The sequence below is a fragment of the Lathamus discolor genome, chromosome 10, assembly GCF_037157495.1.
Source record: "Lathamus discolor isolate bLatDis1 chromosome 10, bLatDis1.hap1, whole genome shotgun sequence".
NCBI classification, from domain to species: domain Eukaryota; kingdom Metazoa; phylum Chordata; class Aves; order Psittaciformes; family Psittacidae; genus Lathamus; species Lathamus discolor.
Genome location: NC_088893.1, coordinates 4750221 through 4777623, shown reverse-complemented (window position 1 = coordinate 4777623; position 27403 = coordinate 4750221). Strand labels below are relative to the sequence as shown.

The 27403-nt window shown below is 43.7% G+C and overlaps 1 protein-coding gene across 9 annotated transcripts in view; it reads right to left on the bottom strand.

Annotated features, from left to right (window-relative positions):
• KCNIP1 (potassium voltage-gated channel interacting protein 1) overlaps positions 1-27403 on the bottom strand; it is a 431381-nt gene that overhangs the window by 106074 nt on the left and 297904 nt on the right. Inside the window, exon 1 of one of the 9 annotated variants that reach the window (XM_065690156.1) lies at positions 22058-22081. The exons of the other annotated variants lie outside the window; for them this stretch is intronic. The gene's annotated coding sequence lies outside the window, so the exon portion shown is untranslated. Of the gene's footprint in view, positions 1-22057; positions 22082-27403 lie in introns of those variants that run through there. 9 annotated transcript variants of the gene reach the window in all.

Below are 27403 nucleotides of genomic sequence, written 5' to 3'. Positions count from 1 at the left end.
TTCTTGGTCATGAATCAGCAGCTGGAAATCTACCACCTCAGCCCAGAGAGCAGGCTGGACCTTCACCTTTTAAAAATCCTACTTTGAATTAGTTGGCTCACCTCTCTTGCACAGGTGTTGCCAGGACTGGAAACTGAGGGAAGCAGGAAATGCCCATCACACTGCGGAACACTGGAAAGGCCAGGGCTACCCTAAATTGGCTCTAGAAAAGATGTGAAAGGCAGGTGCGAGGCTGCAGCAAAGGTGAAGACTGGCACTTGAAATGTCACTTTTTATGACAAGAAGGGTTTTTTTGGTAAACAGAAATGCTCCTGTCTGGAAACATGCCATATGGTCTGCCAGCATGAGCCTTCTCTGCTCTGCTTGCTCACATGAGCTGGCAACAGCAAGATGAATGTCTGTGTGGTCAGCAGCTGTACATCTTTGCTCATGACACAAATGAGTTTGCTGTTAAATGCCCATTCCTCAACTATTAAATCTTTGCTCACAAGGAAAAGAGATGCAATTATGCGTGTGTGAAAACTGAAGTGCTGAGACAGAACACAACAATGCCCTCCACCAGACTATGTCCTCCACCCAGCCCTGTCCCACTGTATGAGGGAATACACGTAGACCAAACTTATAGGACCTTTAAAGAGCACAAAGCGATGAGAGGCATGGGTAAATTAACTGGGCACAGACTATCAGGACTAAGTAGGGAACAGATTTTGTCTTTTAAGAGCTGAAATGCAAAACTCTTGAGTTAGCTAGGGATTAATCTGAACCCCTTGGCTTGAGTCAAAAAGAAGTTGTTTGGGTTTTTTTGTTTGGTTTGCATTTTACTTGTATTTCTACAAAAACAGTGCCTTAAGTAGTGAAGAGGAATGTCTTGTCAGATGCTTGGTTTTCAAAAGCAATCTACTCAGGTTTTCAGTCAAAAACTATTTGCCCAGCACTATCTACGTTTGTAAAACTATTGGGACTCTCCAGCTACTATTCAGGCTTTGCTGCAGGCTTGGGATAGCGCAGGGCAGATCTGCCTTTACTGAAACAGTCAGCAGCTGAGCGAAGATGGGGAGGTACTGAGGGGCAGCTGGGGGCACAGCAGCACTAGCAGGCGTGCAGTAACACCACATCAGTGAGGTTCATTTGGGTCTATGTTGCTCACTGTTCTCTAAGGACCAAGCATCATGAAGGTCTGTAAGTGTCGGTGTTTTCCTGCAGTGCATGCTCAGGGAGGACAGAAACTCTTTAGGCGTATTTTCACAGTCACTCTGTTTAATGCCACATAAAAGACTTGGTTTAGACTTTGCTGATATTTTTAAAACCATACATTAACTCTATGTGCTACAGATCACCTCTTGGAACGTGTTTAGAATTACCTGAGACCACCCTAAGAAACTGAGGTTTTCTGTTAGAAATTACCTTAGCCTCTTGACTGGCTTCTGAAAATCTCTTAGAATCTGTGTCTATGTGTTTAAGCTGCATAAATACCTTAGGAAAACAAGTGTCTTGATAAGACAGAAACAATTCCTCTCTCTATATATGTATATATATATATATATATGTATGTGTGTGTATATATCAAATGCAAGTGGGATTTTTTCATTGCAAAGACACATATATAAGTCTGGGAACCTCAGCTATTCCCTGGTCAATGGCTGCACAGCACCAAGACAGTTGTGAAAGCACCAGTATGTTTTCTTTGACTTTGTACAGAGAAGGGTAGAATTGGTCTGACTTTTCTTTTTTTTTTTTTCCTTAAAAGAGTTGGGACCAAGTGAAACATTTCCTAAAAGAGAAAATTCATAAAAGAATTCAAGAGAAATTTCATGAAGTTTAGGAAAAAATTCATAAAAGGTCAAAAGCTACCGAAAGTTATCTAGAGAGTAGTGTCAGACAACCAGCCGTCCCAGCAAACGCTGCCTCTGGTATGTGACACTCATCTACACTGCTTGTAATATGCACTGGATAATTTGACTTAGAAAATTTCAAAGGTGACAATCATTTTATTACCCCACAATTAAATAGCAAATTAGTTTGAAAAAACATTAAATTCAATAGTACCTTGAGCAAGGCCCCTGGAAGCTCTAATCTAGAAGAACTGAAAGCACCAGTAGAATTGAAAATTCTAGTCCCAGCTTACATTTGTAATCACCCTGATTATATCACATAAGAACTTGGGAAATTACTTCAGTGTCGATTACCCATTATATGACTTCTTAAGGTCAGCTTAAAACTCAGCTAAATCTCCGAATGTCTAAAATGTGTATCTATGCTATATAAAGCTGACATTTCAGCAGTTTCTGCACAGGACCTACAGCGACTTACATATTACAATGGCTGAATCATTGCAAAGGATAGGTGAGCTCAAAAGGCACACACAGTTTTTGTTAGTAATTTGTTCTAAGTGATATTTAAAGAAAAAATCAAGACTTCCATGGCGCCAATTAACTGTGCTACGCACGTCTTCCCAAAGACACAAACAATAATCATTAATTGATATTCACATCTGCATGTAGCTTACATTTGAGGGAATATTTTAATTAAGCTCTTCACCACTGAAAGATGCTAGTGTAATCGTAATGATCTAGCAGGGAAATTGGAAATGAAGCCCAAACTCAGCTTTAGACTGTCAAACATATTAAATGGAACCAGAGACCTTTAGCAGCAGCATTGTATTTCTTTACCCATAATCTTTGACAACCAAGAGTATCTCATTAAAAAGCCATATTCCATATGTGTGCCCTGCATCCTTCAATTCATCTGATGCTCTCCCTTATCAGACTGGGCTTTGAACTACATAAGCTGGGATTTTTAAGGATATGTGCCTGCATCAGGTTGTCATAAAAAAGCAGAAACCGAGAAAAAGTCTCCTGACAAAAAAAGCCTGTATGCTTTTGACCATGCACACAGGGTTAAAATACATGGTTTTCTCTGGAAAAAGCCCTGGAAAACTAGGGAGGCAGCATCTTGCTGTGCAACAGAAGAAACAGGACTGCATGGGGAAGAAGGATGGGTTTGCTTATGAAGTATTTGCTCAGGGCACTAAATTAAATCTCTGTTAATGAATTGAATTATATATTCCAAATTTCTGAGGGCCTGGTTTTACAGTTTATGCAACTTTTGCATTGAGTCACACAGCACGTGTTCAACAAATGCTGCAGGCTCTCATTAGCGAGACTCAGAAATCAAACACTCTTCTGAGGGCACCGTAGTCTTCATTCTCCTGTCTCATACCTATGGAGCCTTTCACTGCTGGGTGACGCAGGCTGCCCCATGCCCACCCAGCAGGTCTCCTGCTTTCCCTTCTATTCCCCCACTTGGTGGGTTTTCTCTATGATCTCTGCAGAATGATGCCTTATGGCTCCCAGACCAGACTCTAGCAGGTCTTCCTACCTGAAGCTTCCTTCTCCTAGATTCTTCGATAATGCCTCCAGTTACCTCCTTAATCTGGCAGCTGGCTAGATCTTCCTAATGTAAATCCCCAAGCTACCTTCTTCACTCCCCCTTCACCCTCCCAGTCCTAGGAACACTTAAAGCCTTTTTCTCTTGTGACTTATGCAGCTTTCCTGCCCCCCAGTCCCAGCTGTGCCTCTACACTTCTTACGACTGAAACCAGAAGTTTTCCTGCTGTCCAGTCTGTCTGTGATCACAGCAGTACTGAGCCCAAGGTAAAAAGCAATGACCAATGATTCACATGCAGAGCTTTGCTACCCATACAGCTACTCCCTGAACTGCAGGAACCAAGCTTCATTTGCTAACACTGCCCTTCATTGCAGTGGAGCTTTCACAGCAACAAGCATCTTGGGGTGGGTGCCCCCACTGCCTTTGAATACAGGTCTGTCGAGCCAGACAGTCCAGAAATAACTCACCTTGAAAGAGAGCGCTTTTGTCTGAAAACACAGCTCCTCACTTCAAGGCGAAAGTGGCACAAGGTTTTTCCAAATGGAGTTGCTTCCTAGCTTCATTTCTAATAGACTGACCTTAAGTATATTAATGATCAGTGAGTGAAATGAGTGACAGGATTTACAAAGAACGTTAGCTCTGAAATGCTGCAGCGTCTCATGGTTTGAAGAAGCAATTAAACTTGATATAGTTGGGAGAACAAATAATCCCAAAGTGGAAAGCACACGTTCAGTTTGTGATGGAAACAAACAGAAAAAGCCCTAACAGTGAAATGGTAACACACACATCTGAACCATACATGCTGTTTCTGCCCCTGTGTTTTGCTGTGTTGTTTAACAGGAATCATTCGAAGTGAAGAGCTGTCACCAACTGCCACCAAACCTGCATCTCATCCTAATAAATTAGCAGAACTCTGGAGCTGGAACCATTACAAGCTTTTTAAACACTTAAAATAGGCCATTTATCATGCTCCCCTTTGGCCAGTTAGTTCTGCAAATACTGCAAACTGATTCCAGCAGAGAAGAGAGGGGCTGGTACTTCTTCGGTATGACCTTCTCTCTTTAGAAGGGTTTTCTTTGCAGCAGAAATTTGCATCACAGCACTAGTTCCAGCTACTGTGCCAGAATGTCCCGTTTGCAGCCAAACATCACATCTGTACTTCTGAATTCACCTTCTCAGCTTAACTCAAGGTCACTTCATTTTCTCCTTCAGCATCATTTAGCCCTCACATCCCCAGAACCACATCATACTCCTGGTTCCCTTCACGCCTCCTCAAGCGTCCTTTCAGTCTTTTCCCATTTCTCTCTCCTAACCGGTCTTTTGGTTTCTGGTTCCTGTAGGTCTCAACGGAGGTTTTCCTTCTGCTTACATCTTTCATACTGCAGACAGCAGCGCAAGCTCTCTTCTACAGCTGCAGAGCTACCCTTGGAACAGGCCCTTGCACAGAGCTTGCCTTTCAGTTCTGCGCACAGACAGCACTGCCTGAGACAAACACGCAAATGTGCATTGCCCCGTGTGCTCCCGAGGGCAGGCTCTCGCCAGCCTCACCAGGAGCTGAGTGTCCAGACAGAGCCCTGAGGCTCCCTGTGGGTAAGCTCCATGGTCTCTTTCCCTTTATTCCCCCAATAAATCTCCATAGCCAAGGAGGACACCACAGACTCAGATCTTCTCCGCTCTGCTGCTACAGGCAATCTCTTGGTCCACGCTGCAGCAAATAAACCCAGCAAGTGGTTGGTTTTATTGGCATTTTCCTGTCATGAAGGAAATCAGCTGCTTCTGGATCCTGCCTTTTTCAGTTTGATGGCATCTTTCAGAACAGAAAGGTTTGGCAGAAACTTCTTGTCAGCTAGAAGCACCTCTGGACCTCTAACACTGGCTAGTACAGGATGGCAGGTCTGATACAAAATCTGAATGGTGGCTAATTGACCAGTTCAAAGTAAAGGAACAAATCTGCTAAAGATAGCCCCAAAATGATTTTGGATTCATTTATTTTCTTTAACTAGAAGTGTGCTGTTACAGTGATGTGCCACAGAGTTCACAGCAAATGCTAGTGAATCCTATAACGAAGCCTGCTGTATTTGCATATGCAATTAATGCTGCATATGGTAGTTTGTTAGTTATCTCTTTAAAGTGTTCAGTAATCTGCACTTCAAGAAGTACCACACCATGCAAGGCCTTTAAAGTGCTTTCCAAACATATTTCATTAAACTTCAGCAACTTCTTAGAGATGCACGTTGTCGTCCTCACTCTAACAGCGGATGAAACTTTGCACAAAGAATTAATGTACAGTTTTTCAAAGGCAGTTAGCTTAAAAACCTGCTTGTACATCAAAGTCCCAGAAGGAAACTGAAAAGGTCCAAACACCAGCAATAGAAATAACTATGCCCTGGAAATACTTCCATGTGAGGAGAGATCTAACAGAGTAGAGGTAGTTAAAAGAGAATGAACATATGGCAAAAGAGGAATAAGGAGCCACAGCACAACTTGCCAGTGCCTCTTCCCTCTTCATCATGGTTTAACTGAAAGCTTCAAGTGGAGAGGCACTGAAATTCAAACGCTGTTAGTTTAAAAAGAAATAATACTGTGTACAGCTACAGTGCAAATGTGTAGCTGGCACAAACTTACAGCCATAAGACCTCTGTGGGGCAAGGAAGGGCTGGGGTGGGCCAGCCCTGGGGACACAGTGCCAGGCACAGCGCTCAGCAGCAGCGTCTCTCCTCGGCAAGGCTGCATCTCTGACTCGGCCTCTCCATGGGCTGTGGGAGACACCAGGGTGAGCAGCAGCTCTCAGTGAGCTCCCCTCGTCATCCTGAATGGGGCTGTTCCCTTTACAGCCACTTGTGCTACAAATAAATGCAGTACCCCTTCCTCTTCCATCACCCTGCATAAGGATACAGAAAGCCAAACTACACCATTTATGTTTCCTAACATACATTGCTGGAATCAAATCTGGTTTAGGTTATTAACAAACAATACATGATACTGGGTTTGGAAAATACCTCCCAGATGAAAATATTAACTCACAACTGGTGGGGAAAATTTTAGACTTTTCTTTCTAACGCTAGCACTTCCATTGAGGTATTCTGCTCCTGCCTCTGCGGTTGCCACTGTAAGAGTCCTTATGTTACCAAGGAGAAAAGCATGAGGGGACTTGACTGCATCTGGGCCTTTCAGAAGAGCAATAGGAGCAAACCAGGCTTGCAGCCAGAGCTAAGTGGCCTGTAGCCTGCATGCCACGCTGGCAGTGTTCAAGGCCAGGTTGGACACGGGGTCTTGGAGCAAGCTGCTCCAGTGGAAGGTGTCCCTGCCCGTGCCAGGGGATTGGAGCTGGATGAGCTTTAAGGTCCCTTCAACCCAAACTGTTCTGTGATTTGGTAAGTAAGGTAACCTGGCCTGCTGTCACGAGAGCTGTAAAGAGGGGAATTATTTGAGTGCTGAACTTGTTTGGTTTCTGAAATCAACAGGACAATTACTTCAAAGACGAATGTCTGAAATCCATACTGCAGGAGAAGGCGCTAGCTGGGTAAAAAAAAGAAACCTCAGCTCCTATCACAGCAGAAAGTTTAATAATCCAGAGTACCAAATCGGGAAGGTAAAAGGAATGCAGCTTTCTGTGTGTGAGACCATGCAACAAAATGACCTTGAGCAACAAGGGCTGTAGCTTCTAGAGGGTGGTAACATACAGATATGCCTGGAAAAGACATGATATTACCAACAAGGTTGTAGAACTCACCAGTTTTTTCACATGGGATGGGGACAAAAATTCAACTAGAAAAGGTGTCATCCAGACTGGACTCTAACCAAAAATATGGAAACTGATAAAAATCAGTGACAGGGGACTACATTTTTTAATAGGGAAGGAAGAGGTTGGAGGATACTTAGATAAGCCAGAAGGTTTGAAGCTGGCTGGGCCTGATATCCATCCTCAGCTAACGAAACCTCAGGGCTGTTCAGAGTTATTGGCAGGGATGAGGTGCAGAAGACTGAAACAAGATAAATACACTTCCTGTCTTCACAAAAGGCAGAGGATGAGGAGATGGGGAATTCAGGTACCCACCAGCTTAGGTGCAGTTCCTACAAACAAATAAAACTCAACAATTGGTAAGCAGAGAGAATATCACAAGAAAGTAAGAGACTGCCTGATTGGATCTGTTCAGAGTAATTGATGTCAAACCAATCTCATTTCCTTCAATAGTACGATAATAGATTTTGTGTCACGTCTTGATTTCTCTAAAGCTTTTCACAGTAGTTCAGCTCACTTTCTGGTATATAAGGTAAGAAAACACAGTCTGGATGAAAATACTAGGGGGTGGATGCAGAAGTACTCGAAAAACTACTCAAAGTAGTGTCAAAGGTTCCTTCCCAAAACAGAAGATACAGAAAAACCTGAGCCTCCTGGGGGAGTTGTCCTAGGGCTGGTCTCAGTTATTATGGATGGCGGATGAATTAGTGTGCTTATTAGGCTTGCAGGTAATACGAAACTGGGAAAGGGGGAAAATAGGTTGAAGAGCAAAGGTAGACTTAAAAATACCTTACAACAAACAAAACTCGGTGGTTTCTATTCAACAGGAACAAAAGCAAAATCTGCATTGATGTTGGAATAATCATCTCACGAATGTGGGATGGGAAAGAATTTTGCAGTATTAGAGCTCCATAAAAATCTTCAGGAGCTATAGAGGATGAAAGCCCACATGTTACAAAAAACCAGGCAAATGCTTTTCTACAAACACAGTGATAACTTACAAGACAAATGAAACAGATCTTCTAACTCTTCTCCACATTATCAAGGCCTCAGCTGGAGCACAAGGTCCAGTTTTGGCTCACGCGCACCCAGAATGATACAAGACAATGACAAAGTCCAGAGCAGTGAGAATGATCAACCTAATAAACAAGACCTAAACAAATTGAGGTTGCTCAGGAAAGGTGAGGCCAAAAAGAGATGATAAAGTACATAAAAGACCAGTGCAAAGGAAGAGGTCCAGAGAAGTAACAAGCTTCATGTTTTGCAAGGACGAATCAATGTGGTACGAGGAAAAAGCTTTATACCAGAAAAGGTAACAAAGCACTGAAATATATTACCTATTTATGGAGTAAATAGAATAAATGGAATAAATCCATGGAGAGCGGAGCCTCCACGTTGGTGGGATTTATGGACAACTCAGAAAACAGCTGCCAGAAGCTGCCTTGGGGCAGACGTATGGATCAAATTGGGTCCACAGGAGTCTATGTGATGGCAGTGCCTGTGCTGCCTTATGCCCACAGGGCAGTCTGCCAGCTTGCCTCAGACACGCCAGGGGAAACTATTGAAGCCAAACAGATCCTCTGTGTTTGGTATGGGAACTACCGGAAAAAGGTGTCTTCCCTTTTCCTGCTAAAGCCCTTCCACACCTTAACACCTTGCACACATGTGCAATGTGCTAAAGCTCTATACACAGCTGTAGGCATTAAAGGATATTAGGAGATGTGATAGATGAAATTCCCAGAAAGAACATGCAAGAAAGGCAGTGACAGAGCAAATAACCCTGTTTCCTCTGGCTCAGGCACTCTTGCTATTGCCAGCTGCTCACTCTTCCCTCACCTATTTTCACATGGATGTACAACACTCATTAACCTCTCTCACCAGACCAGAAAACTGAAATCCAGCCCCACTCCTGAGCTGTTCAGGAAGTTTTTGCTATCTTGTTCCCATGCATAAATTTAGAACCAATGCAATTTTCTGGACAGTAACACTGATTATCAGAATTCAGGCAACAGAACCAGGTCGTACAGAACCACAAGCTCTCTATCAGCTAATAGCCATGAGGCTGGGACACATCATCCTGACACCGCTCTGCTAGAATGAGGCCTCTCCATTTTACAGGAAATAATACAAGCAGCTGTTTGTACCTGTCTGAGCCCAGTTCTCCACACAACAATTTTTTAACACAAAATCATGCTCTGCAATGAAATGAATTCTCTCAGTCGCACCGTGGGACATGCTCCTGGGACACACCTGGAGGTGACATCTGCCAGCTGCAGCATGGGCTGCAGCCTGCTTCCTGAAAGCCTCTTTTATCAGCAGCCACCCTGCTACTGCGCAGACCTAGAATTCATTGCAGCTGTGGGTTTTCCCTGTTTTTCTGGCTTTTGGTGCTTTACAGCGAGTCCTGCAAGTATTCTGGAGAGTGAATGCTTTATGGGGTCCCTGGCAGCCTGTGACTAGAAAGGGCTGGACTTGACATCACATCTCCCCTTCTCAGGTCCCTTTAGCCATGCTCTGGGGTTGGCCAGCAGAGCCCCTGGGCGCTGCCTCTGTGCTTGTCTGTTCCTCACACCTCCCTTTTCTATTTCCATCGCCTGTGTCCTGGTTTATGGTGGAGGGGGCTGTCACACTGCTTCACTGTACTGAGAGATTGCTTTATCATTTGCATGCGGGTGTATTTGCGCAATGGCACGCCGAGGAGTTCAAAGCTGTTGTCTCGCTTTCAAAGTCATCCTTGTGTGTAAGTTGTCCTAAGTCGGATGTGAACCAGGCTTGTGTTTTTGTTCTTGATTGAGCCGTGCTGCAATATATCCTTTTTAAAACTCCAGCTATTCTGGGAGAGGTGTATAATTTAATATGTTCAATAAATTTCTTGTCAGGCATTCACGTACAGCTTCCTTCATCTCGCACTCAGACGTCTGCTTTTCCACGGTAATTGGATTTGCCGCATTTGTGTTTACTTTTACGACCTATGGTAAATGTTTCTTTAGTAGCTGAAGGCTATTAAAGGGCTTGCAAAGCCTCCAGCAGCCTAACTGGTAGGGTTTGTGAAACTTACAGCGCTACTTTTCAGGCAGTTCAGAGTCCCTTTTACACATGGTGTTAATGTACAGATTAATACAGCTTCAATACTACATTAAGCAAAAGCTCTTGTGTACAACAGTAGCTGTGGGCATGCAGTGTAGGGCTATTCCCTGCTCTGCTTAGATGCACAGCAGTTCAGTGTATCTGCAGAGGGCCAGCCCCAAGCATCCAAGCAGACACCAGGAAGAAAAATTTGTCTTGCACGTGTTGTGTAAAGCCCATTCACACAGAACTGGCCTCCCCCTTGAAAGCAAATCTGCAGACACAGAGCAGGAGAGAACCTTCAAGACCTTCTGTGGGGACAGAGCCAATGTCCCAAGAAGCTTAGAGCCATGAAGCTGACCCAGGCCTGCAGAAAACAAGATTTGAAGGTGACGGCTGCATGACATCTGCAGCCTGGTCCCACCATCTGCCTGTGGAACAGAAGTCAAGCTAAATAGTCTCCTTTGCAAGCATTATGAGACCTGACGAGGACAAGTGGAAGGCTGTTACTACTGGGATAGGGAGCAGCCATGCCATAAGCAAGTAGGCTCTTTGCTTCTGCTGGCTTGATTAGTACAATACCCAATTCTTTATGTTGCCACCAGTTTCCTTTCCTGTTGAATAGATGTGAGAGAGTCAGAGCTGCAGGGATGAAGGCAGGCAAGGAGAGAGGTCAGGAGTAATGATGGCTTAAAAGATAAGGCTGCAGGAGATGGCTCATGGGGTTCCCTTTTCAATTTGTTCCTTGTTTGCATTGGTGGTACTCAAGTTTCTCCCAGAAGTCCCATTACATTTGTTTTCTTTCTTCTTCTTAACCATATGTGTGTGTGTACCTGGAGTTGTCATTTGTGCTCAGTACTGAATGACAACTGCTTTCAACCTTTTCCTTTAGTATTTAAAAGGCCCAGTGGGGAGTTCTAAACACCGAGCTCCCAAGGATGCTTTTAAAATCAAGAGGCAAAAGTGCAAACAGCTGCAGGGAGCACTACTGAAACCTTCAAAAGGTGGGAAGGGGTATAAATGCTCCAGTAGAGCCTGCTGATTGACTGCTTGCTCCTGCAGGATACAAACCTGCCAGCAGTGCCTGCACTCTCCACAGCAACCCTGACCTTCTTGTTCTGAGCAGCACTGACCACGGGCTTTCCCTGAGCCCCTTTGCGGGGACAGACTGGTGGTAGGAACTTGATCCTTACAGAGTTCCCCACTACCCTTCAAACCCTCTCCTCTGCAGGAAGTTGCAGCACAGGATCCTCAAGTTTTATAAACATGAAGAGAAAAATCAAGAAAAGCAAATGCCCAGCAATAGGGGCAGTGTATGGCAAGCAGATGGCCAGCAACAGAGAACCTCCTGACACGGAGAAACAAGCCAGCATGCAATAGTGCTAGGAACTAAACTTAGGTCAACAGGAAGCAAGTGACCTGTTCATGGTTTTGGGAAAGAAAAAAACAGAGAAAGCAATTACTGGAGCTATTCTTATTTAAGGAGAAAAACCATCATAGGGTGTGGTAAAAGAAAGAGATAGATAAGCGATAGAATAGGCAACAAATTCAGGTCTCCCTAGTTCCAGTACTGTATAATGGTTTGCTTTTGTCATCTTAGTAAGTCTTCAAATTCTATTAGACTGGTAGATCAGCTCACTTGCTGTGATAGACTGGATGCCCCTGGAGCTGTAATGTATCCTGCCCTGTCAAAAGGAAGTCCCAAGATGGGTCCATGGCTGCTGCCCATGCAGGCATCAGCCTGCCTTGTGCATCAGCATCAGTACCACACAGGGACACCCTTGATGGCCATGGATATAGAGGAAGTGCAGAAGGAGCCCTCTGGTTCATTACATCTCATTGGTTCACTGCACCCTAACCTGTCCATCTCCAAGGCTGTATTTAACCTCTTCAGATGTCATAGAAGCGCTTTTTCTTCAGGATATTTCACTCCTGTGGGCTCCCTTTCTCCTTTTTTTCTGGTGTGGGAAGATATCTCCTGAAGTGGGATCCTTGAAGTCCTCCTCTTGCGTTCATTTCTGGGCTGCCTCTTCACCCTGCTCTTTTTGACTCATACAAGGCAATGATCCTTCACCCTCAGTGTATAACACTGCGACACCTGATAGAACTACAGTGTACCACCACTGGGGTAGAAGAAAATGATTTACCTACATTTTCGATGAAATACATTCATTCAGTGTGTATTAACCAGGACACTACACATGAGTGGCTGTATGTGGGACAACAGGAGGTCAAAGCATTGAAAAACATGCTATAGAAAGCACAATAGCACAGTATTTTGAAGTATATGGTAAATGAAAAGTAATACACATCACGGTTTTAAGGAGTACCTCTGCTTTTTCCCCTCCCAAGATATGCATATTGTACAGTAAAAGTTTCACAAGAATGAGCTGGGGTGGGGGCTGGGGTGGAACCACCTTCCTGAAGATGTCAGAACCAGGTCGTCTCAACACTGTTGGGATGTTTATTGAATTCAACTCTTTCCACCTCATCGAATGACACAGTAGAAGAAATTCTTTAAGAATAGTAACAATTCAGAGGTCAGGACAAAAGGCAAAAAAGGGGGACAATTTTGACAAGTGGTAAAATCCTTTGAATCCAGGAGAACTGAACTATGAAGCAATTTTAAACACAGAAGCATCCAGTTAGGACAAAAGTGGGTCAGGTGTGTAATGGAAAAGCACAGACTACAGCAAAAAGATTTTCCCCACTTTACAGTGCAGCGAACTTGAATTAATAACAAGCCCAAAGCTAGAGGGTTTTGAGATATAAAATTGGCACTTTGTCCGTATGAAGTTGGTATTAGCAGGGTAACATCCAGTGAATGCCCTAGAGAGATGATGTCCACCACAGTGGACTCTGGGAATCATGGGGCCATAGAAGCTCCCCCAATCTTTCAGAAAGAACTGAGATGATGAAGCTGTAAATAGAGACAAGTTTTCATATAAGCTCACTATATCTTGCATCCAGTTTCCACCTGCCTTGTCCTGTGGTAAGGTTTTTCAGTGCTATATACGTTCCCTGAATGCGGATGGAGGTGCAATGCTGACATGGAGCCATGCACCATTGCTGACATGTTAACTGAAGCTCCAACATGACAACAGCTCACAGTGACACTCAGCGCTCACCCTTCCTTGTGCAGATACAATTTCCCCTGGGGACACCAGCAGCTCCTGCCTGAGGTAAAAGTCTCAGAAATTTCTGGAGACTGATCAGGATGCTAAAACCTGTGTTGTCCTGGTTGTGAGCTTCTTTAGGTTTTCCAGCCCCTCTTGAGCTTTAAAATGTCCCTCTAGAGCCTTCCAGGGTGCTATGTCCAAGGCTGCCCACTCATCCTTGGAGAAGGAGAATAGCACACATCTCTGGTGAACCTGTGTCTGCAGCACTGAGCCTGCCTGTACTATGTATCTGCTGCAGCTCAACAGCAGAAATCCATTCCTTAAGCTCTAGCTCAAGACCCTTCCCAGGTTTCTGGGGCTGAAGATATACAACTGGGGCATGAAATGTTGTGCTATTTTTGAGGCTTTTTTATGGTTACTATTATTTTTAACTCCTTTGTTGGGTCTTTAGGCAAAGAAGCTGCCAGGTATGCACTTGGACAGGTGTCCTGGGTTTACCAGTAGCTGTTTTGCTCCTTCTTAGTAGCTGGTGCAAGCTCTGTGTTTTGACTTCCAGCCTGGGCAGAGAGCTGATAACACCGATTGGTTTTAATTGTTGCTCAGTAATGTTTATTCTGGCCAAGGACTCTGTGAGTCTCATGCTCTGCTGGGGACGAGGGGAGGCCGGGAAGAAGCAGAGACAGGACACCTGACCCAAGCCAGCCAAAGAGGTATCCATACCACAGCACGGCATGCCCAGGGAGGTAACTGGGAGTTACCTGGAAGGGCACGGGCTCTCTTCAGGGGGGTCGAACTCGTTCGGCGGTGGTATCGTATTCTCTTGTTATTTCTCTTATTACTATTATCATTGGTGGTAGCAGCAGTGATTTGTGTTATACCTTAGTTACTGGGCTGTTCTTTTCCCAACCCGTGGGAGTTACATTCTCTCTATTCTCCTCCCCATCCCTCTGGGAGCTGGGGGGGGGGGGGGGGGGGGTGGTGTTTGGAAAGAAAGAGGGAGGAAAACAAAGGTGGGGGGGAGAGAGTGAACGAGCTGTGTGGATCAGTTTAAACCACGACAACAGGGTACCAATTGCTCAGTCACAAGACACTAACCATAGAATCACAGACTGGTTGGAAGGGACCTCAAAAACCATCTAGTTCCAAACCCCTGCTAGGGCAGGGACACCTTTCACTAGATCAGCATTTTCAATGCTTCTTTGTCATTTTATTTTCTATGTGATAAGAGAGTACTAAAATTTGGCTGTTTCTTAAAGGGAATCACTCAAAAAAGACTAAGGTTGTAGGTGCTTTTGACTCCTCAGACACGATGAAGCAAAGTTTTGGCATGGCTGAGGGAATACCTTACAGGCTTTTTCAGGTTGAAACATATATAAATCTCTTCGTAGTTTAAATTTTAGTGACCATAAGAAATAGTGTAATTATTAATGTGAATGTGTCAACATCTCAGAACTCTGCTCTCAGTGAAAACACCAATGAAATTAAGGGAAAAAGACTGATGAAATACTTCTTTTCTTTACAAGAGTTTTAACCCAAATAATGAAACAGGTGAATTTGTGGTCACACAAGCATACTCAAACTGCCATAAACCAGAGCAGTTCACTAGCCCACAGCAAAGTGACTCCTCGTTCCCACCTAGTGACAAAGGTGACAAATTGTTCAGCTTTCATTAAAAGCCAGACACAGGCTCCACTGGGTATCACAGCCATTCACACACATCAGCCCCTGGAGTCCACTTGCAAATAAACACACTTTGAACTAAGCTGAAATAAATGAATTAAACTGAATGACTTCAATGAATTAAAATAAATGAATTAAACATTATGGTCATACCTGTTTTAAGTGGGATTTTAAAGGCTATAGAAATTTTAAAATATTATTTTACGGGATAAGAAGTTAATCTTACTTTGTGCAAAAGCTGCCTCTGATTTTGAGCAAATAGCTAAGCTTATAAAACCCAACTGAACAACTGGACTTTACATGCAGCCTCCTTTCACACGTACACAGATCATTTTCCTGACAGTACTATTGATCAAGCAATGCTTGAAATGAGGGCAGCCATCCTTAAGGCGAAGGAAAAGCTGTGTGCACACTACGCTTGGAAGCTGTGCAAACACACTCACAGAAATCAGGACCATAATGTAGCACTTCCAGTTTCAGGAGAGAACCTGTGTGAAGAACAGCAGCAGAATTCTGCATTATTCTTACAACAGCTCCAAGCGACTGTTTATTTCCCTGCTTTTGCACAACAGGCTGATGGACCACCTTCTGCCTGTAGCTCCCTAAGAAACAAGAAGAAACAGGATCACCCAGAGCACCACCAGTGTATGGGCTGTTCTGTACCTTCCCGCTGGGCTGAATCCCTTAGCATGGAATGAGGTGTGAGAAATGAAGGAAAAGGCCTTGAAATTCTGTTTAAGAAGGAGCCTGGATGAATGGGACAAACAAGGCCTGGTGACAGTGTCCATTCATGTTCCATCTCACAGCCTGGGGTTGTCTCTTGTAAGGAACTAAACAAAACCCTTCCAACTAATGGATCCAAAAGAAGAAAGGAAAGTGCTGGTGCCTGGTGGCCTTGGCCACCTTCCCCAGAACACACAGTCAGCTGCACCCTGTATCAGCTGTGGGTCTCAGCATCGCACTGCAATTTATGATACACAAGTAGGGAGCATGATCACAGGGTGAGACTCACTGTACTTTAGTTCTGAGATAAAGTACAGTGTTTTAGCATTGCCTTGCAGGAGGAAGCAAGGAAAGAACACTCAGTACTGATTAAAGTGCATACTTGCTGTTTGTGCTGCCAAGAGTCAGTTAGGTTTGTCTTTTTACCACGTTTGGCCTTCACCCACAACCTACCCTTTGGCCTCTGGTACCTGAAGCAGGTTAGCCCCCTGACATCTTTTCTCCCTCCACACTCTGAGTTGCCTGATGAGATGGTGGCAGGCACATCTATACGATGTGTCAGAAACGGACCTTATCCCTCCCCAGAAGTCAATCTGACTCCTATCAGGATTATCAGATCCTCTCACCCTCCTTGCTGATGTCCTCTATCTAGGATGTTTGGTAGATTGAAATAACAGCTGATACAAACACAGGCTGCCTGCCAGAATAAAAATAGCCCTTTTGCTTAATAGAGAAAGACAGGACTGACAGCAGTGTGCCAATGACAGAAATCAGTTCTACTCAGGCACTGGCATAGGAAACAACACTAAAAACTGAGGAGACGGAATTTGCATAATGTTTTAGAAATTCTCTCATGCAGGAGCAGGAATCACGGAAGGCCTCAGTTCTTACCCATCCTGCTCTGTCTGATGCTCGTGCTCCTCCCCACCCGAGAGGTACATTTGTCTGCCCTAAGCTGTTTTGCTGCCTTTTTCATCTTGACAACTTATTAGGAATTATCCACTAACACTGAATCTTATTTTGTTACTTTCTACACCTGAAGTAAGAATCTATGGCTGAGGATAAGAGGAAGCTGCAGCTCTCTATTTACCTAGGAAGCATCAAGCACTTTCAGTGCAAAGACTTTTCAAGCATAGGTGAAAAGCAGAGATGTGAAATATCCAGCTGCTATTACAAACCAAGAGCAAAGTAAGATCAGTGACACAAAGTCGGGATCCTGATTGCGCATTACACCCACCACGTTGCCTGTGATCTCTCACACAACTTCTAAGGCATGAATTCGGTGATCACGCTGATGATTCTTGTCAGTAGTGGCAGAGCGAGAAGTTTATTATGTACGCAGCAATACGTAATCACGCACACTGCAAGCAGATTCTTAGGGTTTAAAGTCTACTGAATTAGCACCTTTCTGTTTAAAAGTTCCAAGGATTTTATGGTAAAGGTTAAGCTTGTAGGAAACTGAATCTGGTCATTACTTTTAATTCAATTTTATATATGAATAAATGGAGTATAGAGAGAAAAAGACATCCTGTCTGTCTGAGCATCATCTTGGAGAAGTGAGAGGAAAACTGGCACACTCCTCTCATGGTTCGGACATAGAAAGCCACCGCAGAGTGAGCAAACAAGCTTATTCTGTTCAGGAGATCCCTGCCTTTGGTTGCTCTATGTTCACATGCTTACTTGAATGTGCATAGTGATTTGCAGGCCGGAGCTCCCCTGTACGTATAAATGCTTTCTAAAGATTACACCAGCCACTTGGAAAGCCAAGGATGTGCAACAGGTAAAAATCCCAAAGCTGGAACAGAACACTCTGTACTTGCTACAAACAGCTCATGCTGAGTCACAGCTGAAGCACACATCCCCGGAATATGTTCATTAATGACACCAAATAACACCACTGAAACTGCCTGGTTTTAGATTGATTACGGTAAGTTCATGCAGACCAAAGCAGAGGTGCTGACCCAGAGCTGGAGGGTCTCTTGGAGGACACGGTGCGTTGTGCGTTGGGTAAAGGAGTCAGTGTGCACCACACGTACCAAGTACCAACACATAGGGTGCTTGTTGGAGTGGGTCCAGAAAAGGGCAACAAAGCTGGTGAAGGGTCTGGAGAATAAAGTCAGAGGAGGAAGGGCTGAGGGAACTGGGGGGGTTTAGTCTATTCACAAGAATGCGATTTCCATAACATCAGTTGTCACTACGAAGGAAACAACCGGACATACAGCCTTTCACTGGGGAACTACAGACTCTTGACACAGTAGAACAATCTTCAGAGTAGTTTCCTTGATGCTCAGACCCCAGTGAGCTGTGTCTCTGCACTCACAACGTGAGCCCTCAGGGCTGGCCGTTGGCAAAGACAGCTCCCTGCAAAGGGCTAAGACTCCATGCACTAAATGAATATTACAGATAATTCTTGCAGTGGTGGTAGGGCTGGGAGTGCAAAGCCCAACAGAAATTCTGGGAGAATACTGGGTGATAATTTTTGCCCTGTAATTGACGTGCTGTGCTGATTCATGGTGCAGGTTACTCACGTTTGGTCCTGACTGGCCCACAGTGAGTGAGAAGTGGTTTATCAGCCTGATTATTTACCCAGTAGCTGAGAGATAACATAAATCAGCCACCCCATCAGATCACTGTCCTCTCCTGTGGCAGAAAAAGAAAGGGCATTGTGCTAAATCAAAAAGAAAGCACAGATTTAACTTCTAACAGCCCAGAGTAAAATTTCATCTTGATACTCCCTGCTAAGGCCCGGCCAGAGTACAGGAGTCCTTGAACAGAAGCTGTGGATCCTCATCACTAAGACAGTAAATCTGGTATCTTGTGGAAGCTAAAAGCTGCCTCCTGCGCTGTTGGGGGAAATGTCACGCCTTCCCTTTACATCATAAGCCACAGGCTGAAGCTGACAGAGGGTAGTTTTCCTCAGGAGCATTTAGTGTGGAGCAGCTGCTGCAAAAACCGTTCAGTACTGCACTTTAACACAAATGGAGCAGATGGGACGTGGCATGGGAGTATTTGGGTTTTGTGACACTTTCATGATTGTTTCAAACCCAGTTCTGGATTTAAACAAAAGCTCAGGAAAACTCTGAAGTCCTCCCCTTGGCTCCATTAATGATAAGTGGTTTGAGCTAATGCTTCTGGGAAGCAGGATGTAAGTTTCAGTGCTCCACTGGATGTTTAGACAGAGTATCACAAAGTCTTCCCAGATGCCTTGCCTGTCCAGGTGCTCCCAGATGTCAGAGTAGGAGCAGATCCAGAGGCAAGATCTCCAACTCCAGTGCTAGCATCCCCTTTCAGTGACAGGGACCTTCAGAAGAGCATATCCATTATGGGCTGGAAAGGTGCAGAGTTTCAAGAAGTTTAGCCTGTTTCTGCCCATGGTAATTCTGGTCCTGTTCCTCTGTTTAAAAATGTATAGATTGTAGATTTCATGTTTGAGAAAGTCACTTTGAAAGTCCCTATATAGACAGTACTGATGAGTTTAAATAATAACTACATTGGTTTCAGCACGTAGACAGTAGCAGTGTGTTTCTGTAAGCTGCTCAGTACAAGCAAGGCCCATAACTGTTCCAGGAAGCTGGAACTGCAGCCATGAGTTATCTAGGCCAAAAGGACCTTCCAGCTATTTCAGCTGTTGTCTGCTGGCACTCCATATGCTGTGATTGAGGCTTAGCACACACCTTTCTACTGCTGCATGTATCTGACACCTATTTCCTCTTTGCATAAGGAAGTGTGGCCACAGAAATTGCTTGCTTTGCTAGGATAACCCACACTTGAGGAATTCACACTATACTGGCAGCATAGATTCCTATGAAGCATCATACTCCTACAGGATCAAGCACGGCTATTGTCATGGTTTAATATCAAGAGTAGTTAAAAGCAGTTAAAACTTTTTTCTGACCAGAACATTAAGTATAATTTCTTTGTGTAACAGTCAGCACACAAGCATTAAGAACTAACCTATTGTAACAAACAGTCAATAGTCTCTGCTGGAAAAAACCATGAGTGACAACCTCATTCAAGCATCTCACCTTAAAGCAAAGCAAGCAGCACATTTCCCAAGGACAAGAGCTTCACTGAAGCATGTGTATGCTGTATGTTCTTATCCAACAGTGGACATTGCAGACGCAACAGCAACGAAGCTATAATTGTCTATGTGTTCAAACTATAGCATCTGAGTATGTCAACCTATCCTAAAGTTCTAGCATCTTAATGTAGAGTTTACCTTATCCCTTCTCCAGTATAATTCACAAAGCATTCCCAATCTCCTGATCAAGGTTGTAACTTAAGCTTCATCGGAAAACAACAAGACATCATTATGATTTGCTCTGGATTATTCAAATATCCTAAACCTTCCCTCTCCTTAGGAGCTGGGGTACCAAGTGTGCAATTCCCTCCTCCTGACAAGAGTAGAGCTCACAAGCAGGAGGAGACCGGGCGCAGGGAAGGTGCAGCCACCCAAACCCAAGAAACACTCTCTCCTAAAACTTCCTTCTTCAATGCCTCTAAAAAAAACCAACCAAGTTTCTAAATAGCATCTTTGAATGCATTCGGGCAGATAACAAAAGGATTAAAAACCCCGGGTGCTCAGATAGACTAATTCATAGCAGACCTTGCTAGAGCTGGAAACAGGAAATTAACTGTACACTGGGTTCTTATAACACTTTCCTGTGATAGGAGTACACAGACTTGTAAAGGCTTGCAAAAGCCAGAATAAGCGGGGTTTTCTGTTGTACTCTCGCTTGCACAATTTGATCATATCAATAGACCTTGCAAAGTTAGAGCTGGTACATAGAGCAACACACTAACAGTCTGTATCACTGCCCCAGCTTCAAAATGCTGGGCAACAACTAGCACCAAGTACCTCTGAATGAACCCAAACATAGAAGAGGTTAGGAAAATACTCACAGCAACAGGAAGTAGGAGAAACAGGTACACGCAAGAGAACTAAAATGAAGCAAACCACCAAGGAACCAAAAGTTTCATGACTTTTTACCTCTGGCAAGGTACTTGCTGCTGGTCTCCAAGGTTCTTGGAACCTGGTACTAAATGTTGTCATGTAATTAATATGAGGCCAACAACCTTGCTTTTTCTAGGTTGTCACGAGTTCTGAAGCAGAAAGGAATAATTTGGTATCTGAGGCTAGCTGAAGGTTATTTTAATACCTGTGTACTTGTAGCTTACCACAAAAATTGACCCTCAAGTTGCTATAAAAAGCAGCTGCTCAATATATATCATATTCAGGAACGTTTCGGAACACTGTAAATCTGCTGTTCCTATTAAACAGTGAGACTATCTGCACAGACATGTTTTGATTTATAGAGCTCACTGTCTAAAATTCATCCCTTCTGCCTCTATTTAATATCTCCGTGTCTCTACATGAATCACATTGTTTACAAAAACAGAGAGGCAACAAGAATTAAAGTATCTTTAACAGTCAGCACAATTAAACTATCTGCTACAAAACACATTTCCATTTCAATCTGTGGTGTTTTCCTAAAAGAGACTAGAGAGCAAGACCAGGCAGATTTGTTAAAGATAAATATTCGGAAAGAGGGCTAGAATGCTTACGACAGAAACATTTGTCCACATAAGCTCAGTAGGATTTTTGGATTTTCTGTTAGTAATAGCCAAGAGCTAAAATAAGCCATAATGCTTCCAGCAATTAGAACAAAATGAGAAGTTAAAGCGGCAAACTTACTAAAATGAAACTCCTTCTTTCATCCCGAGCTTCAGAATGCAAGCTGCAGCTTACTAAAGCAATCAGATCTGTAACGAAGTTCTTGAAACAATCTTAAACACAGGCAAAGAACGGTTTAAGATCATGTCACATTTATTTTCAGAGCTGCAGTGAGAGCTGCAATACTATATTGACATTTAAATACATTTCAATTGTCTAAGGAAAGCATTTGAAGTTATTTCAGCTACTATTCAGCTCCTCTTACACTCAAACACTGCACATCCACGTACAGATTAAAGTATAATGCTCTGCAGCAAATGGCTTTCAGAATAAAATATTTTCTATTTCTTAATATCCTACCTTCATAATTGCCTTCCAGGAGACCCAGCTGCTCGAGTGCCTTCACAAAGCCAACAATTATCACCAGTACAACAATCATTTCAAGTCCCTCCAAGTTCATCTTGAAAAATTATTCACGTAAAAGCATCTTTCCTTAGGGAGCGTCCTGACTCCAGAGTTAAGACTTTAATTAAAAAGACCTCCTAGCCCAAGACATGCCACATAGCCAGATAAATACAATGCTAAGGGAGCCCAGCATATTCCCCCCATAAAACATTTCCATTGACAGCAAGATGAACACAGGAATGTAAGGAAGTCAAATCTTACCATGTCTGCATCACTTGCCTGCATGGATACAGATGTTTCAGTCTCTAAGGCAACAGAATATACAGTAACCACTTTGTTTAGCATTTCCTGTCACAGCCAAAATTCACCGAATCTGACATCTAGTAAAATCTGAGGCTCTTTTTTCACACTGAATTACAGTTTCAGAGAGACCCCCCAGTTCAGCAACACAGAGGAAAAAATCCAACCACGTTTTTTTCCTTGATACTAAAGTGAACTTCAAAACACTCAAAGCAAATAATTTCATTTAGAAAATGACCTAATGCTGTGTTTCCCTACCGAGTGAGATACAATTACAGAAGGTTAGTCACACATTTGAGTTTCTTGTTTTCCCTCACTGCACACACATTTTACATCCAATACAGGAATTACTGACTGCGGTAAGAAGAAAGTTGTTAGAGGGAAGTCTCTCGGGTTTAAATTTTGAGGGTATAATTGAGAAGCAAAATCTTTTCCCCCTCCGTGCACTGCCTGGGGCTTGTGCCGGTGGTGAGACAGCTGCCCTTGGTGTCGGTCAGCTACTGCTCATGGCTGTGTCCAGGTGAGGAAGGGCAAGAAACGGCATCAAGTACACAGTGTGCCCACGGCCAGAATTTCATGCAGCTTTCTGCTCTGCCTCGGGAAGCATTTTTCCAAGCGCTCAGAAAAACAGGAACAGTTTCCAAGCCCTTGAACCGGACAGTTAGGGACAGACTCTCTGAAGGACCTTATTCTCACTGGGGCCCCTTAACAGCAGACATTAGCAAGCACTTGTCGGTCCTTCCTTCTCACCTGCACTCAGCTCTCAGATTTGCAGCCAGTTTCAGACATGCACAGAATTACAAAAAACCCCATTCCTTCACAAATCTGGACACCTGTTTTGGTAACTTATGCTTGTTTGGTCTGCAATGGCTGCCACTTGTGTGGGATAATCTGATTTTGAAAGCGAGATATAGGTGCATAAAAAAGTCTAAATGTGCATTCTATTGCAATTATTGTAATATTACAAATACTAATCTGAAACCAGGAAATCTGACTCACTGTTTCAGTTATTGCTTTTTAACCATTTATATACTTCTGTCTTAAGCTGATGTTTTGTATTAAGGTCTCCCAGGACATCCTTGTCCAGTTGCATTAAGTACCTAAATGATGTTATGAGGACTTGAGTGACAAGGCCTCTTGTATGGAGCTACAAAATGGAATTTACTGAAGTATCAAATCCAATTGCCATGGAAATGAAACCATCTTTGGGACAGCCCAGGCATAAGGTATGATAATTTATAACACTAAACAACGTTTTAGTATAGAAAAGTACTGATGGAACTGGGACAGAGGGTAAAAAGAAGTAACTTAAGCTTAATTTTGGGTAAGATCAGAACTTCCACTCTCACTAAAACTGACATGAGGTGGGTGGTGCACATAAGCATTCAAAATTAATCTTATCTCTGGAAAGTGGATTTCTCCAGTCCAGCCCTTGCACCATTGCTCTCCTCTGCTGCTGCTCTCAGCTGAGCCACCAGCATAACCAAGTAAGAAATAGAGAATTTCTTTCTCTTGTCAGAAAAGTCTATTTTGCAGTAAGTAAAAACATTCCACAGAATGTTTAAACCTCAACACACTTTTCCACAGAAGCTGTATTTCCAGAGCAGCCCAGCTCCTGGCCACTTTGATGGATTCGCCCTTCCTGCTTGGATTCAAGAGGTGAAGTCCAAGTTGTGCTTGAGCCCATGCCCAGTGCATGAGATCCAACTGGGGATGGAATCTCCCACCCCAAAAACTGGAGAAAGGACTTGCACAAACCTTCCTCTGTGATGCTTCTGTTATCAAATCAGGGTGCTCTTCTTATTGTGGAAGCTATTTGAAAGGTTTCATCTTTTTTCAGACAAAAGAGCGATTTTCTAACCTCAGAGCACTTCTTTTCTGGCCAGCGCAAGCCATCAGTAACAGTCTTTGAAGAGAAAGAAAGAGAGAAAGAGGAACATACCAAATATACTCCTCTCTAAACTTATTTAGCTTGGGCAAGATGACAGAACAAACCTGCAGGCTATGCATTTCCCACCAGTTACTTCCTCATAGCAGTGTATCATATTTGTAACAAACTCTCAGTATCATTTTCAATTGGGGTGTTTTTCAGTCTGAGCAATTCTCTGTGAAGGAAAACACTGTCAATGGAGAAACACAGGAGAGTTCTGGGAGGAGAACACCCGGTTACGGCTGATTGCAGTATGTGATTATCCATTCCCCTGCCTCCATGTGGAGAAGCAGTGGGCACTGCTAACTTAATTCCTCCTCTCTGTTACAAGAGGAAGGCCGGGGGCCTGGCCAGCAGTGTGTGCAATGCCAAGGGCAAGTTACCCAGCCAGACACCACAGTACACCTGAGGGACACATGACAACAGGAAATCAAGCTCTGTTTATCCCTACAATACACATGCAGAATCCAGCATTCCTGAGTTCATTATGTATGGACACTAGCCCTAAGTAACTGCTTTGTTAGCATCTGCTTTGCAGTTAGTTTTCACAGCATGAGATACAAATTAAAGTGTGTGAAGGATAGAACAGAAAGGAGAAAGGGGAAAAAGACATGGGTTAGAATTAGAAGTAAAATTACAGACAGCTTCTCTCCAGGCAAAGAGACGGGAGATGCTCACATCCAGTGCTCTGATGCTGGATAAACTTGTGACTGGTGCAGAACTGGGTATCCACATGGGTCTGGCGAGCTGGCAGGTTAGGTGCAAAGTTGAAGACTGCACGGATAACTGACTTGTGACAGGGTCCTCCCCACACCTGTGAGAAACATCACCTTCCATTCCCAGCAGACAAGGAGAGATCCCCAACCTAACTTGCATGTGCATCAAACAGCAGGAATAGGGAAAGCAATCCGGGAGCACCAAGGCAGTATCTATCTGTTAGTTAAACTCTCCTGTACAGTTGCCCTCAAGGGCACATCTAATATTTGACCCCACTCTGTCAGCTCACAGTCCAGATAAACAGCTCCTCTCATTTCCATCTGTCATTCCTCCCTTCTGCAAACCTTTTATTTTCTTATCTTTTCTTTCTTTTAAGCCTTAGAAACTGGGACAAGTCCAAGCAGCAGAAGATGACCCGTCCAGCACCCCAGCAGCTCTCTGACTAGAGTAGCAACTGACTGCAGACTGCCCCGCTCTCATCAAGCCCAACCATCCGTGATGGCCCAGAATTACCTCTTCCAAGTGAAACCAAGGCAGATCACTGCAGAGAGCCCCTAGAGCCCCCATACAGATGCACCCAGGGGTGCAACAGGACAAGGAGAGCTGCTTCCTGGCCTCTTCCCCCTGGCCCTTCCCTTCCCACAAGAAATGAAGAAGGGGACAGTGCAGCATGAGACCATTTTACAGTCAGTGATTACACAGTTACACAGCTAACTCAGGACAGGCATTCCCAAGCCAGTCCATACACTTCTGCTCCTCAGCTCTAGCACTGCTTTGCTCCTCCTGACAGTAAGCAATCTCCCAGCTGAGTGTTGCTGCAGCAGATACTGGCTGATCCATCATTTTATTAATAGTATGATTACGGTATAAATATTTCATTCCATGGTGTGTGTAGGAGGCTTCATCATGCCCCAGTATCTTTGTGTGTGCATCTTGTTTAAATACAGCTCTGTTAAACTTACGGCAAATGTGTCAGCTCCAGCTCTTCAATATTGCCTTTAATGCTCTCAGTATTTTCTCAAATGCTAATAATGTTAAATTCCAGGCCAGTTTATTCAGTGAATGAAAGTCACATTCAAAATATAATTTCTTTCCTAATACAGCCATATAAATAGCTGAAGTGAGAATTTAATACAAATGGGATTTAAGTCTTGGAAAAAGAGAGTTATAATTTTCTTTCTTTAGCTGCTGTATAACGGAACAATACAGCAAGTACGTGTTAGGTGTCCAGGGCACTAGTTTCACATTTCAGCTTCATGGATAAACTTTGCCACACTCTTGGTTTTTTTAAGGTGTCATATCATTAATACACAGTGTCATCTTCTTTTTCTGAAACTACTAACCACGTTCTTAATGTAGACACCATCAACAGTGTTCAGTGATTCCAGCACTAGTATGAACACCAAATTACTCTTTAAACACAAGTAACTGCCACATTTCTGTTTGCTGCTGCATCCCAGCAAAGGTGGTGCAGAACACTTGCAGTGTTCCCAGCCCCCAGGGTCTGCCAGCAGCTCATGCTGTAACTCTTCAATTTTACACTTCAGAGGCAATGTGGGGCTTTCTCAGTTTAAATAAATGACAAAATATTGAACAAAGATATCTCAGCTAGAGAGCTATTTTTCAGGTGACTGATGAGGAGATATTCCATCTGTGTCACTGCAAAAATGACACCTTGATCGAGGTTCAGTGATACGAGTGATCTCTGCAGTGATTCTAAGGCACACATTTAATCCCAAAGTAACAGCTAGCATCTATACTAAACTTCTAGTTACAGCCTGATCCAGTTTTAAGGAGGCTGAAGCTGACTTAGAAACAGAAGTCTGTGGCTCTGCAGCAAGAGAGTGCAAAATCAGCTGTGTGCAGACCAGCAGGAAATCAGCACCAAGAGCTTCTCTGTACGAAAAAGCTGAGAGGCAACAGCAGCAGCATCACCAATGCTCAGTAATGCCCCTCATGAACAATTTCCAAGGGTGTGTGTATATCATGGACGCAGGTTACAGATGGAGAGTGGGATGCATGGCGTGATGAAGAGACTTGGCTAAGGTCACAAAGTCTCTCTTGGCAGAACCAGCCAGAAAATGAGGTTCCTGAATCATTCTTCAGTACCCCCCCAATCATAGGAATCCATTCTGCTCTCATGGACTTAGCAAGGAGGACAGACAACCCCAGGCATGGAAAACAGCTGAACACCTCACCTTAAAACAAATTAATGTGTAAAGTGGACATGAATTCCTCCTTGTGTAAAACCCTGTCATTTCAGAGGGAGCACAGAAGTGGGGTAAGAGAGACAGCCCCTGCAGGCTTGCATAGCTGTCAGGGGCATGTGCTGTTTGCAGAAGCGCTGCTTACAGATTCCCATTTCCTTCTGAAGCTTTAGCGGAATTGGCTTCATCAGACTAACAGAGCTTTAGAGAAGCCTCAGCTCCCTCAGCTGAATGACAATGGAGAGCATTCCAGATACCAGCACAGTGGATACTGGGGTTGCTTTTTCTCTGCTATAAAAGAGAGAAAGAGTGCTAATGGTATGAGAAAAACATCCATACAGTGCAGAGCAGAGCAGGGGGAAAATAAAGCACGTTTACAGAATATGGTGAAATTTTAATGTGCAGAATTTTCCCTCAAAGCAATCATCCCAACAGAGGACAAGGCTTAATGAC